The sequence below is a fragment of the Ursus americanus genome, chromosome 28 (genome assembly GCF_024610735.1).
Source record: "Ursus americanus isolate L20-20 chromosome 28, mUrsAme1.1.p, whole genome shotgun sequence".
In the NCBI taxonomy this organism is placed as follows: Eukaryota; Metazoa; Chordata; class Mammalia; order Carnivora; family Ursidae; genus Ursus; species Ursus americanus.
Window position 1 is genome coordinate 18296603 of NC_142154.1, and position 15701 is coordinate 18312303.

The window sequence follows — 15701 nt, forward strand, 5'->3', positions numbered from 1 at the left end:
TTCTTTCTTTCTTTTAAGATTTGTTATTTTATTTTATTTTATTTTTAGAGAGAAAGATCATGTGAGCAGCAATGGGCAGAGGGAGACAGAGGATATCAAGCAGGCTTCACACCCAGCACAGAGCCTGACATGAGGCTCAATCCCACGACCTTGAGACCATGACCTGAGCTGAAATCAAGACATGGACGCCTGGGGAGCCTGGGTGGCTCAGTTGTTAAGCGTCTGCCTTTGGCTCAGGGCGATATCCCCGAGTCCTGGGGTCGAGCCCCGCATCGGCTCCTCGGCTGGGAGCCTGCTTCTTCCTCTCCCACTCCCCCCTGCCTGTGTTCTCTCTCTCTGTCAAATAAATAAATAAAATCTTAAAAAAAAAAAAAAAAGAGGTGGATGCCTAATTGACTGAGCCATCCCGGCGTCCTTTCATATGTTTTTTCCTAAAGAATATGTTAAGGCACTGCATGTGTAATAAAAAAAAATGATGAATAAGGTAAAATAAAACAATTTTTTTAATTAAATATGAGGGTTCCAGAAAGTTAAGAGGCAGAAAACCACACCTTTAGGATAGCTATGATAAAAACAAACAACCTGAAAATAACGTTTTGGCCAGGACGTGGAGAGAAGGGAACCCTCGGGCGGGGTGGGTGGGAATGTAAAATGCCGCAGCCGCTGTGGAAAACAGTATAGCGGTTCCTCAAAATATTAAACGTAGGATTACCACGTGATCCAGCAATTCCTCTCCTAGGTATATGCCCAAAGATCTGAAAGCAGGGACTCAAACAGGTATTTGTACAACCGTGTTCATAGCAGCATTATTCACAATAGTTAAAAGGTGGGACAACCCAAGTGTCCACCGACAGATGAATACACACAAAATATGATAAAAAACATACAGTGGAATACTATTCAGCCTTAAAAAGGAAAAATTCTGACACAGGCTGCCACATGGATGAGCCCGTGGGGTCTTAGGCTCAAGGAAATAACCTGGTCACAAAAGGACAAATATTGTATGACTCCACATCTATGAGGCACCTCAAGCAGGTAGATTCATAAAGAAAGAACATGGGGGACACCTGGGTGGCTCAGTCGGTTAAGTGTCTGCCTTCAGCTTGGGTCATGATCTCAGGGTCCTGGGTTCGAGCCCCACATCGGACTCTCTGCTCTGCGGGGAGCCTTCTTCTCCCTCTGCCTGCCACTCCCCCTGCTTGTGCTCTCTCTCTCTCTCTGTGTAAAATAAATAAATAAAATCTTTAAAAAAAAAAAAGAAAGAAGAAAGAAAGAAAGGAAGAAAGAACGAAATAACGAACATGGACTAGAGATCACCAGGGCCTGGGGAGGAAGGATAAATGGGAGGTTAGTGTTTAATATGTATCAAGTGTCAGTTTGCAAATCCTAGGGACAGATGGTGGGGATGGTTTGCAACATTGGGAATTTATGCATAATTGTATGAATTATTGCTGTGGGATTGTACAATTTTTAAGTTAGATGGCTAAAATGGTAACTTTTGTGTTATGTATATTTTACCATAATAAAAAAAAATTTAAGTTATGAGGTAATCTCAACTCTGTAAATAAACTTTCTGGGAACCCAAGAGGAAGTCAAAACAAAATATTGCGGTTTTTGCAAAATGCAGCATCTATAGGGTCAAGGGGCTAAGAGGTGGCAGACCAAGGCCCAGCCTCCCCTGCTGCTTCCTCGGGCGGGCCTGAGGTTGGGGCCAAGTCAGTCAGTGTGGCGGAGTCTCCGTGTACTCCCTGGGAAGACCCCAATCCCGGTCCTTCATCCCCACAGCCTATGGAAGACATGGGCCTTCTGCTGGCACCTCCTTCAGACTCAGGGCTGGAGTTCATTATTTCCCTGCTAGACCATGATTCTACTTTGTAACGAGCACTGTCTAGCAGATGTCTATCTGTTGGCAGCCTAGAGGAATGCAAAGAACATGGTCTGAGGGGTCAGACTCCATACAAATCCTGCCCCTCCTTCTAATGCATTGACTAATCTTGACCGAGCCTGAGCTTCCTCAATTTCTTCAGCAGTAAAACAGGAAACAGTACCTCACAGGACTATTGTGAAGGTCACATAAGAAAACATAGGTAAATCACTGGGCATAGTAGGTGTTCAGTAAAATGCTACTTATTTTCTCTTGTTGATTCATGAGTTCGTGAAAACTCCATTTTTTGTGTGAAAGCCAGGAGTCAGCGCCCTCCTAACTAACACACATCCTTGCAACATCTAGTCAAGAACCTTCTGTGTGGTAGTCACCGGGCTGAGTGCCAGGCACGGAAGGCACAGTCTCTGCTGTTGAGGGGCTGGGGATATTGCGCTAGAAGAAAACGAAAAAGTCACCCATGGGGCCAGCCAGGGGCCCCTGGCACAGTCACCACCTGTGAGGCAGCCATGATGCTCGTGACAAGCGCCGGAGGTGATCCAGTGCTCGATGTCGAGAAACTGCTCACCGTACATGTGCTCCCTATTGCCTATTGTGCAAACAAGAGAACCAAAGCCCACAGAGGTTGGGTGGCTTGCCTGTGATCACGCAATGAGTGGCAGCCTCCAAGCCCAGGCCTCTCTCCAAATTCCACTGGAAGAGAATCCACATGAGAACGGGAATCCTACATTCAGAGCTGGACGCAAAGAGTCTTTCTCTTGGGAGTCAGTGAAGTGCTTTGACAAGCCTGATTTGGCTGGAACTTCCGAAAAGAAAACTGGGCTCTTTCTCCCTGTCATGCTGGTCCCTGGCTGTGCCAAGAGCCTTTCTAAGTGGATGGCATCGGGAACTGCAGACTGTCCCGCAGCTGGCCCTTGGCACGGCTTCTCCTGCAGAGCAGACAGGACCGATGAGCAGCTGGAAGCCTTCTTAGCCACCGTTGAGAGTCGGGAAGCCACCGTCCCCTCAAACTAAATGGTCATGCTTTTCAGGAGGACAGCCGGGGTCCACTCAACTCACACTGGGTCTGACACAGACTCCAAGGGGTATTGGTGTCTGTCACAGCCTCTCCTCGTGAGGGGAGGCCATCTGGCATGGGCACCTTGGCTCCTCTGTTGGCCAGGTCCCACCACCAACACTGGCTCTGGAGCTCCATTCCGCCCTGATGGCCATGGGCCTTGCTTGGTACCACGGGACACGGGACAGATGCAAACACTCTGGTCCTCAGGAGGGCAGCCAGGATCACCAGCCACCCCAGGATGAGGACTCATTCATTCCAGGCTAGGCTACTTTTGAGGGGTGAGGGCAGAAAGCGGGGACAGTGAGGCCATCTGAATATTGTAGAAGTTTCCTCTGACACACCAGGACAATCGATTTCACATTCCAGCGGAAAGCGCGAAAGCACCTAAACCCCTCACCCACACTGAGGGTCAAAAGCACCAGGGATAGCAGGAATGAGAAGCGGAGTTTTGGAAAGAGGAGTCAAGGGTGTTTCCCCCTTCCCCTCAAATCGCATAAGTGGGGCCCCGAGAGGAACCCTCCGAATCTTCTTCTTGTCCCCCGCAGCGTAGGGAACACAGTGGATCAATACCGCCCTGGACAATCTGAGACACGCAGTGGGCCGACCCACAGCTCTGATTGCAGAGTGAGGGTGAGGGCAGACCGTACCCCAAAGTCAGTCCAAAGGGTAAGTCCCGAGAGCCACACGGGATGGAAAGCTGCTGAGGGGCCCAGCTGGAGGGAGGGGGGGACACGCCCATCCTCATGGAAATGCACTCACTGAGGCCAAGGGCACTCAGCAGAGCCTACCCCCGTTCTGGGGTCCTGAGGGTAGGGTTCCCTGGAGAACTCGGTGCTCAGGAAAGAGAGTTCTTTAAAAAACAAAACAAAACACACACACACAAAAAAACCCCAAAAAACAAAAAACTGGCTCATCTACAGGAAGCCCATGTGAGATCACAATGACAGCACCAGCCAAGTAATAGCTTCCTGAGTGCCCTCCCCTCGCCTCCCCTCTGCCCTCTGAGGAGGAGCGCATCACAACCTGAGCGAGATGAGTGGGATGAAGAGAAGACGGATGTCACCCCTTCCCCAGCTCCACCAGAAACTGTGCACCTCGCTGAACCAAGCCAGACACCCAGGGCGACCGAGGGCCATCTGGGCAGAGGGTGTCAGAAAGGGCAGAGGGCTTGGCTTGTGTGGTGGCTCTGGGGCTGGTCCCAGGAAGCCGGACTTGGCTCTAGATTGGGTGTGGTCGGGAAGCACGTGCAGCTCGGTGATGGGGTGTCCCAGTAAATAAACGCTGTCCGCCGGGAGGACAGCCCAGGGCAAGTTGAGGGAGCAGCGGTCGCTCGTTTTAATTGAGAGAGGACATTTGCTGCGTTGTGGCATGCACGGCGACCCTGTTTGCGTCTGTGCTCAGACACGGTTAAGAAGTAGCCTTGTTCTGTTGCACTCCGAAACGGCCTCGGGGTCCTCTTGCCTGGCGTTGCGCTCCGTGGGGCCATTTGTGTCCACCAAGGCTGGGCTGGGAGTGTCAGGCCAGGGCCCACCAAAGCCAAGGTCCTGCTCTAGGGGCCAGGCCAGCTCCTGTGCACCAGGGGCTGCTTTTCTCTTTCTGCATGAAGACAAGTGTTCTCATCTTGGCCTGCTTCGCCGTGTGGTCTGGTTCTCCCAGCTCTCCAGAGTCATCGCCCATCTGCTCTGGCTACCCTGGCCTTTCTGTGCCCTGGACATGCCTTCCTCCTTCAACTACTACCTACCTATCTTCCGGAACTCAAGTGTCCCTCCTCAGCGTCCCCAGCATAAGATGTTCTAGCACCGCTCCTCTCTCCTTCTACCCCCGTGTAATGGTGCATGTTTTCCGGGGGCCCTCACCACACCAGTCCCTTCTTAGGCTGTAAACTGCACTAGACCTAGAACTTTATCTCTTCTGCTGCGCTGTGAGTGCTGCCTGAACTACCGTGTCGGGAAGGGTATGCGAGCCGGACAGAAGTGCTGTGATCAATTGGTGATGTCTGCCACAGGCGGGGAGCTGGGAGAGGAGGCACAAGTGTCTGTGCCTAGAGTCCTCCTGGAGCTACCAGTCTTCAAACCATAAAGCCCAGAACATTCTCCCCACTGGGACACAGAGGAGCCGGGCTCCAGAGGGGTATTCCCCATCCCCACAAATTGCATTCAACTGTTTGAAAGATGCCCTGATACATTTAAAGCTTGCGTTGTTATTACTCTCCCAGAGAGGTTTGAAATAGGAAATCCATGCTGATTTTGCTGGGACAGGAGGTTTTTCTTGGAAATGGCTGTCTGCTGTGAATGCTAATTAGAACATTGATTTCTCGCCAGCATTAGGGGATTTATTAAGCTCCTTTCAAAGCCCCACATGCTAATAGGAACCGAAGAGGCATGTTCCGTCAATTCCAAATTAAAGGCAACTTCACTTTCAGACCTACGTTGGAGTTGCCAACCCATCTCAAAGCCAAATGCACAAGCTGCAGCAGGGCACCCCCCAGTCTTGGAGCTCTGAGTGCGCTCACAGGGGTGGCTCCCTTTCCAGGTGTTAGGCAACAAGCGTTGTCGTTGCCAGAAAAGTAGAAGAGAATGTGCAGATAGCCCAACCTTTTTAAAATGCATGGTTTTTGTTTGTTCGCTTTTTTGTCATAATCCAGAAGCTGGGCAGCCTGGGGTCATCGCCTGTCCACAGTCTGACTGTCTGACTTCATTGATGGAGTCTGTGTCTGCACGAGAGCCTCGTGGACAAGCCCAGTACTCACTCCCTTGACACCCAGAACCATGCACCCCTGGATGGAGTGGAATGCAGCTCCCTAATAGAGACAGTTTGGGATGAGACTAGCAGACGTCCAAGCTTCAACCAAAAACCCTCCTCTAAGGTGACTCAACCACCTGCTCTCAGACACCTGGACACAGAAACTCTTCCAAGGCTCCAGACACACTAGAAAGCCTCCCTCCAGACCCATGCCACAGATCAGACAGAGAACCTGAGTGGCCACCAAACATCCATGAAGAAGAGCTGTGACATTTAAGCTGGGATCATAGGGGACAGCTCCCCATGGGCAGAGTCTCCCAAGAGCATCCCATGCCACGTAAATCCATGCTTGGTGGCGGTTTGCCTCAAGTTGAGTGTCTTGCACCAAAGTGTCCCTCTCTTGACCCACTAATGCTGATGCTTATCCTGATTATCACCTGATTCTACCTTGATAAAATTTAACAGGGGTGGTGACGACTTGGGTTTTCACCAGGAAACCCCAGAATGGCCTTCCACATGCAAATGGCCCATGGTTCTTGGCTGGCCCAGGGTTTTGTCCATATGTCACAACCGATGACTTGGGGAAGCCAACTCTTGATAAAACAGAACTGCCAAATGATCATTCACACTGATGGGATGCTCTTCTAAGGGGTTGACATTAACTGATGGCCCAGAAGGATTTCTGGCTGGAATTTCTAGAAAGCCAAGTCATAGGAATGGCAGTGCTGGTGAGCATGTGCTCAGTGTGCACAGGGGTGAGGAGTTGTGGGGAATCCTGACTCCAGACCAAGGGGGGCCTTGTGAAGGTTGGGGCCCAATCAAGTATCAACCCCCCAGACTTGAAGGATAAATCCAAACAAACACTCACTCCTCTGGCTTTCTCTTTCCAAGGTGTGTTTAGTAGTGACCACCACCCCTTTAAATAAAGTATGATACGTAACGGGGCGCCTGGGTGGCTCAGTCGGTTGAGTGTCTGACTCTTGGTCAGCTCAGGTCATGATCTCAGGGTCCTGGGAGGGAGCCCCACATCAGGCTTCATGTTCAGTGGGGAGTCTGCTTGAGATTCTCTCTCCCTCTTAATCTGCCCCTCCCCAGGCTCATACAAGAGCGTGCCCACTCTCTCTCTCTCAAATAAAGAACAAAATCCTAAAAAAATAATAAAATCATTTTAAAATACAATACATAACAATAATACATACAACAGACAAAAGCAATGGTTTATAAGTATAAATGTATTTTACATATTCAAATGTATAACCATGATGGAACGGGATAAAAATTATTTTTTTTAAAGATTTTATTTATTTATTTGACAGATATAGAGACAGCCAGCGAGAGAGGGAACACAAGCAGGGGGAGTGGGAGAGGAAGAAACAGGCTCATAGCGGAGGAGCCTGATGTGGGGCTCGATCCCATAACGCTGGGATCACGCCCTGAGCCGAAGGCAGACGCTTTAACCGCTGTGCCACCCAGGCGCCCCCGGGATAAAAATTATTAACACAGGGGCTCACAAAGCCTCTGTGGTCTGCCACTCTCAGACAAGGACAAGGGCCAAGAAGGTGGATTTTCAGAAAGGAAGAAAAGTGTGGGTGGGGAAAGAGGAGGCCACACATCAGGGCACGTCAGAATAGCCGGAGCTCACGGCGAGCAGGAAAGTGGGGAAGGAACCAACATAGGGCATGATGACCTAGCAAAGCAGACCTTTCCTTGGCATTTCAAGAGTGTTCAAGAACAGGAATACACAAGGGGGGACACCTGGGTGACTCAGTCTGCTGAGCGTGGGACTCTCGATTTCAGCTCAGGTCATGATCTCAGGGTCATGAGATGGACCCCCGTGTAAGACTCCACACCTAGCAGGGAGTCTACTTGTCCCTCTCCCTCCCCGTCTGCCTCTCTGCTCTCTCTCTCTTTCTCTCAAATAAATAAATAAATAAATAAATAAATAAATAAATAAAATATTTAAAAAAAAAAGGAATGCACATGGAGGTTTTAGTAAAAATCGCTATGGACCAAATTCTTTTTTTTTTTTTAAGATTTTATTTATTTATGTCACAGAGAGACAGCCAGCGAGAGAGGGAACACAGCAGGGGAGTGGGAGAGGAAGAAGCAGGCTCCCAGCCGAGGAGCCCGATGTGGGGCTCGATCCCCGAATGCCGGGATCACGCCCTGAGCCGAAGGCAGACGCTTAAGGACTGCGCTACCCAGGCGCCCCTATGGACCAAATTCTTAAATGTGTTGAAAGATGTAAATAAAGTTGGAAATTACTATCTGGGTTGTGTTTCTTTAAGTACGAGCAAGACACAGCTTTGGGTCTGGATGCAATTAAAAATCGAAGGTTATGGTTGACGGCTCCCTATCAGCCTTATGTTCTAATTTTTTTTTCCTGGCTATAGAATTTTAAGGAAATTCTGATTCACAAAGACAATTAGTTGCAAATGGTAACCGGTGTTAACAAGTTTGTCAGAGAGGGGCGCCTGGGTGGCGCAGTCCTTAAGCATCTGCTTTCGGCTCAGGGCGTGATCCCAGCGTTCTGGGATCGAGCCCCACATCAGGCTCCTCCGCTATGAGCCTGCTTCTTCCTCTCCCACTCCCCCTGCTTGTGTTCCCTCTCTTGCTGGCTGTCTCTGTCAAATAAATAAATAAAATCTTAAAAAAAAAAAAAGTTTGTCAGAGAGATGGCAAGAGTTTTATTTTAAGGTTTACACCAAATCGAGGGAACCCAGAAGTACAAGTGTGTTGGTGGGCACCGGTGTGTAAACAGTTGGTCACACTGAATGAGTGTGTGTGGGTGTGTATGAGACGATTTACAAATAGAAGGGCTGACCCTTGGGTTAGAGGCACCAAGTCTTTTGCCCCACGGTCAAAAATCCACATATAACTTTTGAGTCCCCTAAAACTTAATTACTAACAGCCTACTGTTGACCGGAAGCCTTACCAAAAACATAAATGATATTCTTTATTGTATTCTTACAATAAAGTTACGTGGAGAAAAGAAAAATGCTATTAAGAAAATCTTAAGGGAGACAGGTGCCTGGGTGCCTCCCGCTTGGCTTATGATCCCGGGGTCCTGGGATAGAGCCCCGCATCGGGCTCCCTACTAAGTGGGGAGTCTGCTTCTCCCTCTTCCCCTGCCCCTCCCCCTGCTTGTGCTCTCTTGCTCACTCTCTCTCTCTCAAATAAATAAATAAATAAAATCTTAAAAAAATAAAAATAATAAAAAAATTTTTTAAAAAGAAAATCATAAGGGAGAAAAAATACATTTATAGGATTGTACTTTTAAAAATGCAGATATAAGTGAACCCACACAGTTCAAACCTTCATTGTTCAAGGGTCATCTGTAGTTAGAAATATCTGATAAATGAAATTTGAATCCAACATTTGGGCCGTCTGCCACAGAACCTCAGGATTCTATAAGCTACCTCGTGCAGGCTACGACCACTCCATTCCGCAAATCTACCAATCCCCCATCCATCTCCTGCCCTGCCTCCCCCAGCTCAAGTGCTGGCTGATGTCAAACCAAGAGACCATCCCAGAATTCACTTCAATTCAATTCACCCCTTGTTGGCAGATTTTAATGATTCCATTTTCAAGGCCTATATTAGTCTCCCGGGGCTGCCACGATAATTGACACAAACTTGGTGGCTTAACACAACAGAAATTTCTTCTCTAACAGTTTTGGAGCTGAAAGTGCCAAGTTAAAGGGTCACAGGGCCATGCTTACCTCCGGAGGCTCTAGGGATGACCTGGTGACTCGGTCTCCCTAGTCTCGGCCTCCAAGATTCCATGAGCTTCTCCTCTGTGCACCTGTGTCTCCTCCTTGGTCTCTTATTAAGGACACCTGTCGCTGGTTGAGGCCCCCCCCCCCCAGGTAATCCAGAATGATGTCATTTTAAATCCTTAACTGAATTACACCTGCAAAGACCCTTTTTCCAAATAAGGCAACATGCGCAGGTTTCTAGGGATCTGGACAGGGACGCGTGTTTTGGGGAGTCACCATTCAACCCACTGCAGGGGCCAACCTTTCTGCCCTTCATTACCGTATGTCTGAGAAGCAATCCCCACGTTTCCCAGCACTGAGTGAGTGTTTGTTCAAAGATGGCTGAACTTATGTCCCCCACCTGCCATGTTCTTAGGGTCGCTTCAACTCTTACCCCTTCAACCCTTCCATGCGGACCGAACCCTCTTCGGGAAGTTGATCGTTCTCTGTTTGGCTGACTACATTTTCACAAGTGGCTGTTTTACAAAACCGGTCTCATTGTTTAATCTCAATTGCCAACTGGCTAATTTGCTTACTAACAATATTAGCCAAGTGATATTGTCATTATCCATTTGCAGACAGTGGATCTAACGCCTCGACAGTGGAACGCCCCTCCCCTCGACACACTCGACGCACTCGTGCCAGGACCATACTCTGGAGCTGCGAGCTCATCGTACCGTCTTCCCTGACTCGGTGCCCCTTCGGAAATGCTGGTTCGCTGCCGAACCAGGCACGCGACCCCTCCCTGGCCTTCTCAGGGCACATCCTCGGCCTCCTGAGGCCTGCTGTAGCCAGACCCCCGGGAGGGAAATATTCATGACAAAAAGCAGTACAGCCATGTTCACAGCAGCATCATTCACAAGAGCCAAGAAACGGCAAAAACTCAAGTGTCCACTGACGGATGAAAACATAAACAAAATGTGGCGGATCCATCCGATGGAACACCACTCAGTCCTAAAAAGGGAGGAGATCCTGCACCTGCTACCACGTGGATGAGCCCCCTCCCCCTCCCTCCTCCTGCACACACAGGCTCACCCCTGCTCAGGAGGCCCTGCCCACTTTAGTCATTCTGGGAGGCTCGGACCACAGAGGAAGCCCCTCAGATCTAACCATACTGGAGAAAGGAGCGGAGACAAAGCGGGGGGCCCCGGGTGCTGCCAGCGTGGGGGACCCCTAGCTGGGCCCCAACCTCGAGACCTGTTCTAGGCTCTGGTCCTCCCTTGATTGCCAGCTTCCTCACCCGTCCCGCCAGCCTGCCCTGACTCCCTGGCCCAGAGGCGCTCGGGTCCTTCCTCCTGCCCCCGAGGGTGGAGGCCCTGGATGCCCCAAACCCGAGCACTGACTTCCCCAATGAGGAGCTGAAAGAAACTTCTTTATTTCCCCCAGAGCAGGAGACCGAGGCAGCACGAGCTACGCCTGGGGGGACGTGGATGTCCCGTCTCTGTGGGTTCCGGGGAACAGAGCCAATTCACAAGAGGCCTCTAGACTGTTTATTTACCCAGCTGGCAATCCGTGAACGACAGCCGCAGGCAGAAAAGGCAGCGTGGGGACACCAGGACCTGCCCTGGAGGAGGAGCCCGCTGGCACTCTGCACCGGGCCTGCTCAGGCCCTCTCCCAGCGATGCCAGGAGTGAGGGGGTGCAGGGATGGGGCCATCCAAGCTCCGGCCCCAGAGTTCAGAACCCCCCACCCCACCATCACGGGCCTGCATGGGCCTCTTCCCAGACCTGTCCGCTCTAGGGAGGCCCCACCACGGACAGTGCGCACTTAGGGTGCACACCGTGGGGGGGAGAGGGGTTGGTTAAAGCTCAAATCTGTGGGCTCGCGGCCCCTCACAGACAGAGCCTCGGGTGAGAGGAGGGGGCAGGCAGGCCATGGCTGCGCTCCAGGGCTCTCCTCTGTACCCCATTCTCAGGCAGAAAAATTTATAAAGCACTCAGGTCCCTAATGTGAACCAGGCCCTTCATGTCATGACAAACATACAGCTACCCAGATAGGACGGGCAAAAATGTTTTCTCAAAAAAATAACGCAAATTATAACTTGTCAATATTTTTGCATATCGTGTGTGGGTGTCCCTTTGTGCCCTTGCCTCAGAGCCTGAAGATACTCGGGGCAGGCCCAGGGGAGCTCGGGCCACCCGGGGAGCAATGTAGTCTGAGCTCCCTGAGGCGTTTTCCCTGCTAAGTAAGGAATCCGGGCACGTGGCCTGGCACAGAGGCTCAGGAGGATGGATGGAGATACAAAGGAAAGGGGTCTGCACCCCACCCCTAGCCCGGGAGCCTGCCTGTCACCAAGCCCATCCTCCGGCTGCCGTTAAGGTGTCCACCCGCGGCCCTGCGACCCACGGGTTAATCTGAAGAAAAGAGAATTTCAGCCTATCGAGGCTGTGAGAGCTGGAGGAAGTTTCCACTTCAGACTTTCAAATATCCCATTCACAGACTCATTCTTGGCAAAAGTTCCGATTTCTGCTCATGCGATGTCATTCTTCGTGTGGTTTTGTTGACGGAGTAACAAACCATACTGCAATTTTAGGTGTATATATTTTTGCAAATAAATTACAAATTTGCAAAAATGATTTTGTAATATTTATAACCAATTTACAAATCTGAAAAAAATGTTTCTTTCAGATAAGGCTGTCACGTATTAGTTCCGAAAATATGACCCTTCTTCATGTATATGTTTATGATGTGTCTGCTTGAGATCACAGGGAGGAAAGGCCCACAATGGATTCTGGGGTTGTGGCTGCAATTTGTGGGGGTGGGGGTGATCCTTACTGCACAAAGAACATTATGACAACGGCAGTAATATTTGAGTCACTTACTGTCTTCATGACATACTGTAACATCTTTTATGTAATTTTTAAAAGATTTTATTTATTTATTAGAGAAAGCACCATGCGCACAAGCAAGGGGGAGGGGCAGAGAGAGAGGGAGAGACAGGCTCCCCGCTGAGCAAGGATTTCCCCCACCCGGGGCTCGATCCCAGGACCCCAAGATCATGACCTGAGCCTAAGGTAGACGCTTAAATGACTGAGCCCCCCAGGCGCCTCTCATTTGTGTAATTTTTAAACGTTGCTGCATTGACTGCTTCAGCCCCGGAAAGTCAGGAGTGACTCGTTGCTACAGTCGAGGAAATAGTATTGGTGGTAACAGGGGACCTGAGTCTAACTCCCCCCCACAGGAGGATGAGGGAGAGGACTCTTTCACAAAAACTGACTTTTTCTAATGTTTGGGTGGCACCCAGGTCATTCGCTGGGTCCTAATCCCGTGGGGTGGGGGGTGGCGGGGGAGATGCTTCTGTTCTCTTTACCTGCAAACTCCAATTCCAGCTCCCTAACGTGCCCTGCCACCACTGGGGCGTCTCCTGGGATGCACCATCTGCCTCTGATTTCTACACTTTTACTAACCCTTTGCACCTGCCTAGAATGCTCCCTTCCAGAACCTACATACCTTCCATCTTGGCTCATTCCCTGTTCCCCCCATCATGGCCTCCCAGAACCCCTCATAGCCGTCCTTGGGGTCCCCCCTCCCTTCCTCTCACTCATGTCATTTACGTCTATCAGGGGATCACCAGACACCCTAACTTTCCGAGATAATCCGGATATCACAAACTGCATCCTGGCATCCCCGCGTGCCATCACAATATCCTAGAAATTGCAGGGCTTTGCTAACCTAACCGCTAAAGGAGTGAATCACACCCGTAAGAGTAGAATGAAAACGGGCCAACAGCAGAAACGAGCATCTCAGCTACGTGGAGAAAAGCCCGTTCCCCGCGAAGCCTGGAAGCCAGGTCGCCCTGCCGTGACTGACTTACCGGGTGGAGATGTGGCTACTGGGCTTTTGAAGAGCTCACAGCCGCTCCGCTGCCGAGGTTCGGGGAGCATCAAGAGCTCCTGCACCTGCCGAGGAGAGTGAGGAGGGAAGGGGCGTTAGCTTAGGCCCTGGTGAGCCCCTGCCCCAGGCCACCGTCAAGAGAGCCCTGGTTACCGACTGCTGGCGCACAGCTTCCCATCGGGGGACCTGGGCTGCCCACTCCGAACACAGCTGTGCTGGGAACTAGAACAGGACATCTGGGACACCCTCCCGCACAGCTGCGGAGACATAATTTAAAGAGCAAAGGCTTCGATGTTCAGGTTGAGCTGTTTTCATTTCACCAAGGGGTGTGCGCATCGGACATCTTCCTGGGCTCCTCTGAGAACCCACCTAGGGGCAGGTTGAGGGTATGGGGTGAGCGAGGCATCCCGGATCCCTGGGGCCAACACAGGCTACCTGGTGCTAGTCTGGGGTCCACCAGCCCTTCTTTCTCCCGGACAGAACCCCGGGCTCTCAGAGGACCTGGCCCTTCAGCTGGGCTGGTTCCGGGGGTCATCAGAGACGGGGAGACGGCCCTGGGGTGGAGGCAGCAGGCAGCACGGTCCTGTTCAGGACCTTGAGCCAAAAGTTGCCTAGGACTGGGTTAGTCACCAGGGGTCTTCATATCTCAGAAGGCCCTGGGACCTCAAAGAACCCCTGACACCCAGGCCACACCCCAGCCAATAGACAAGAATCTTTGGGGCTAGAGTCCAGACATGGCCCTTTTGGGGAGCTCCCCAGCGGATAGTTAGGGAGAGCTTTAGGGGAGGCCGCACGCGAAGGTAGCAAAGCCCTGCAGGGGTGGAGTGGGCGAGACCTTTAGGGTCAAATAGGCCTGAGTTTCAACCCTGGCTTGCTTAGCACAAGTTACTTATCTGCTCAGACCCTCAGTTTCCAATCTGTAAAATGGGTCAATACCCACAGTCCAGGTGTGGTGACAGTATTAATGAGGAAACACAGAGCATAGAGCCTGCTCCCCACGAGGGAGTGTGAACTGTGAACACCCCGAGATTGGAGCAAGCAGATGCCAATCCTAAGCCCTCCTGACTTGGTGAACCTTGGTTTCCCCGGCTATAAAATGGGGCGAATCCTGATCTGTCCTCTGGTTAGATGACAGCAGCTCTCAGGGTGAGTCGGCCCAAGTGTCCTGCCTCCCAGGGTGAGTTGTGTCTGGGGTGGCCAGGGTCCCATGATTGCAGAGAACTCCCTGCACCCCAACTGGTAGCTTCTCTGTCGATGTAGAAGCCGTTACTGTGAAACCCCGCTTTCCTGCCACCCCTGAGATGTGGTTTTCACCGAGTGCCTCTAGCCTGCCCGGAGGTTCACCAGGGCCCCGACGGCTCAACTGCTAGAGCCAGCGTTTATCAGTGAACGCAAGGCTGGCGGCGGCGGTGACAGTGGGGCCACCTAGAGAGGCAGTTTGGGGGTCCCAGGAAGTGCCACTCCTGGAAAGCCCCCACCCAGCCTTGGAAGGGGCCTCTCTATCGGCCTCCATCTGGACCGGCTTCTACTCTGAAATGCCCTGAGAGCAGTGCTCTGAAAAGATCTGGAATCTTGGAGCCAGGCTGGGGGTTGAGGGGTGGGGGCTCTGAGAGACTCTCCATCCCCTCCTGGCTTTGTAAGCTCACATGGGGTCCTCCTCTCCCCACTCCCACAGGGAGCTCAGCCTCTCTTCTGAGGGGCCAGAGGGAGGTTTTGTTTTCTAAAGCCCCTCCCACTCTCGCCCGCACCTCCCTCCTCTGTCCCAGCAAGACCCTGGAGCTGCAGAAACACATAGAAATACATCAGTGACCTCCCAAAGGAAGCTCCGGCTCCTGGAAGAGGGGAGGGCAGGTGGCTCTCACCGTCCCTCCAGCAAACCACCCCCCCCCCCCCGGGATGGAGAAGAGCCCTATGGCCAGGACTGGCAGCTGGGACACACCACCAATCCTACCCCACCCCCAAATTCCTAGGCTGTTGTTGCTGGAATAAAACCTGGGGTGTTGTGAGCCCCAGGTCTGCTGGCCAGGCCGTCAGGGGGTGGTAGGGAGGGGAGGCTCCACGGGAGCCAGGCCCCAGGGAGTGGGTCTGAGGGTGTGGTCTAGGCCACAGCAGCTGCCTTGAAGCCTCCCAATCACGCATGGGTCCCCGGCCATCTTTGTGGCCAAGGAAGCCGGCATCCTTCCCGAGGGCCCCTGTGGGCCTGCTGTGTCCTAAGCCCCCGACGATGCTGGCAACCGAGGGCCCTGTGGTTTGGCCTCCTCCTTGGGACCACCGTGGAGAGGAGAGGCCCAGCTTAGCTGAGGTTCCAGAGATGCTGCTACTCTGTTTCCTCCCAGTTGCTGGGACCGAGCCCCCCACTGTAGGAAGCTCTGCGTAGGAGTGCCCCCTTTGGGTGAAAGCCAGAGTCTCAGCCCAGGGCCCACAGG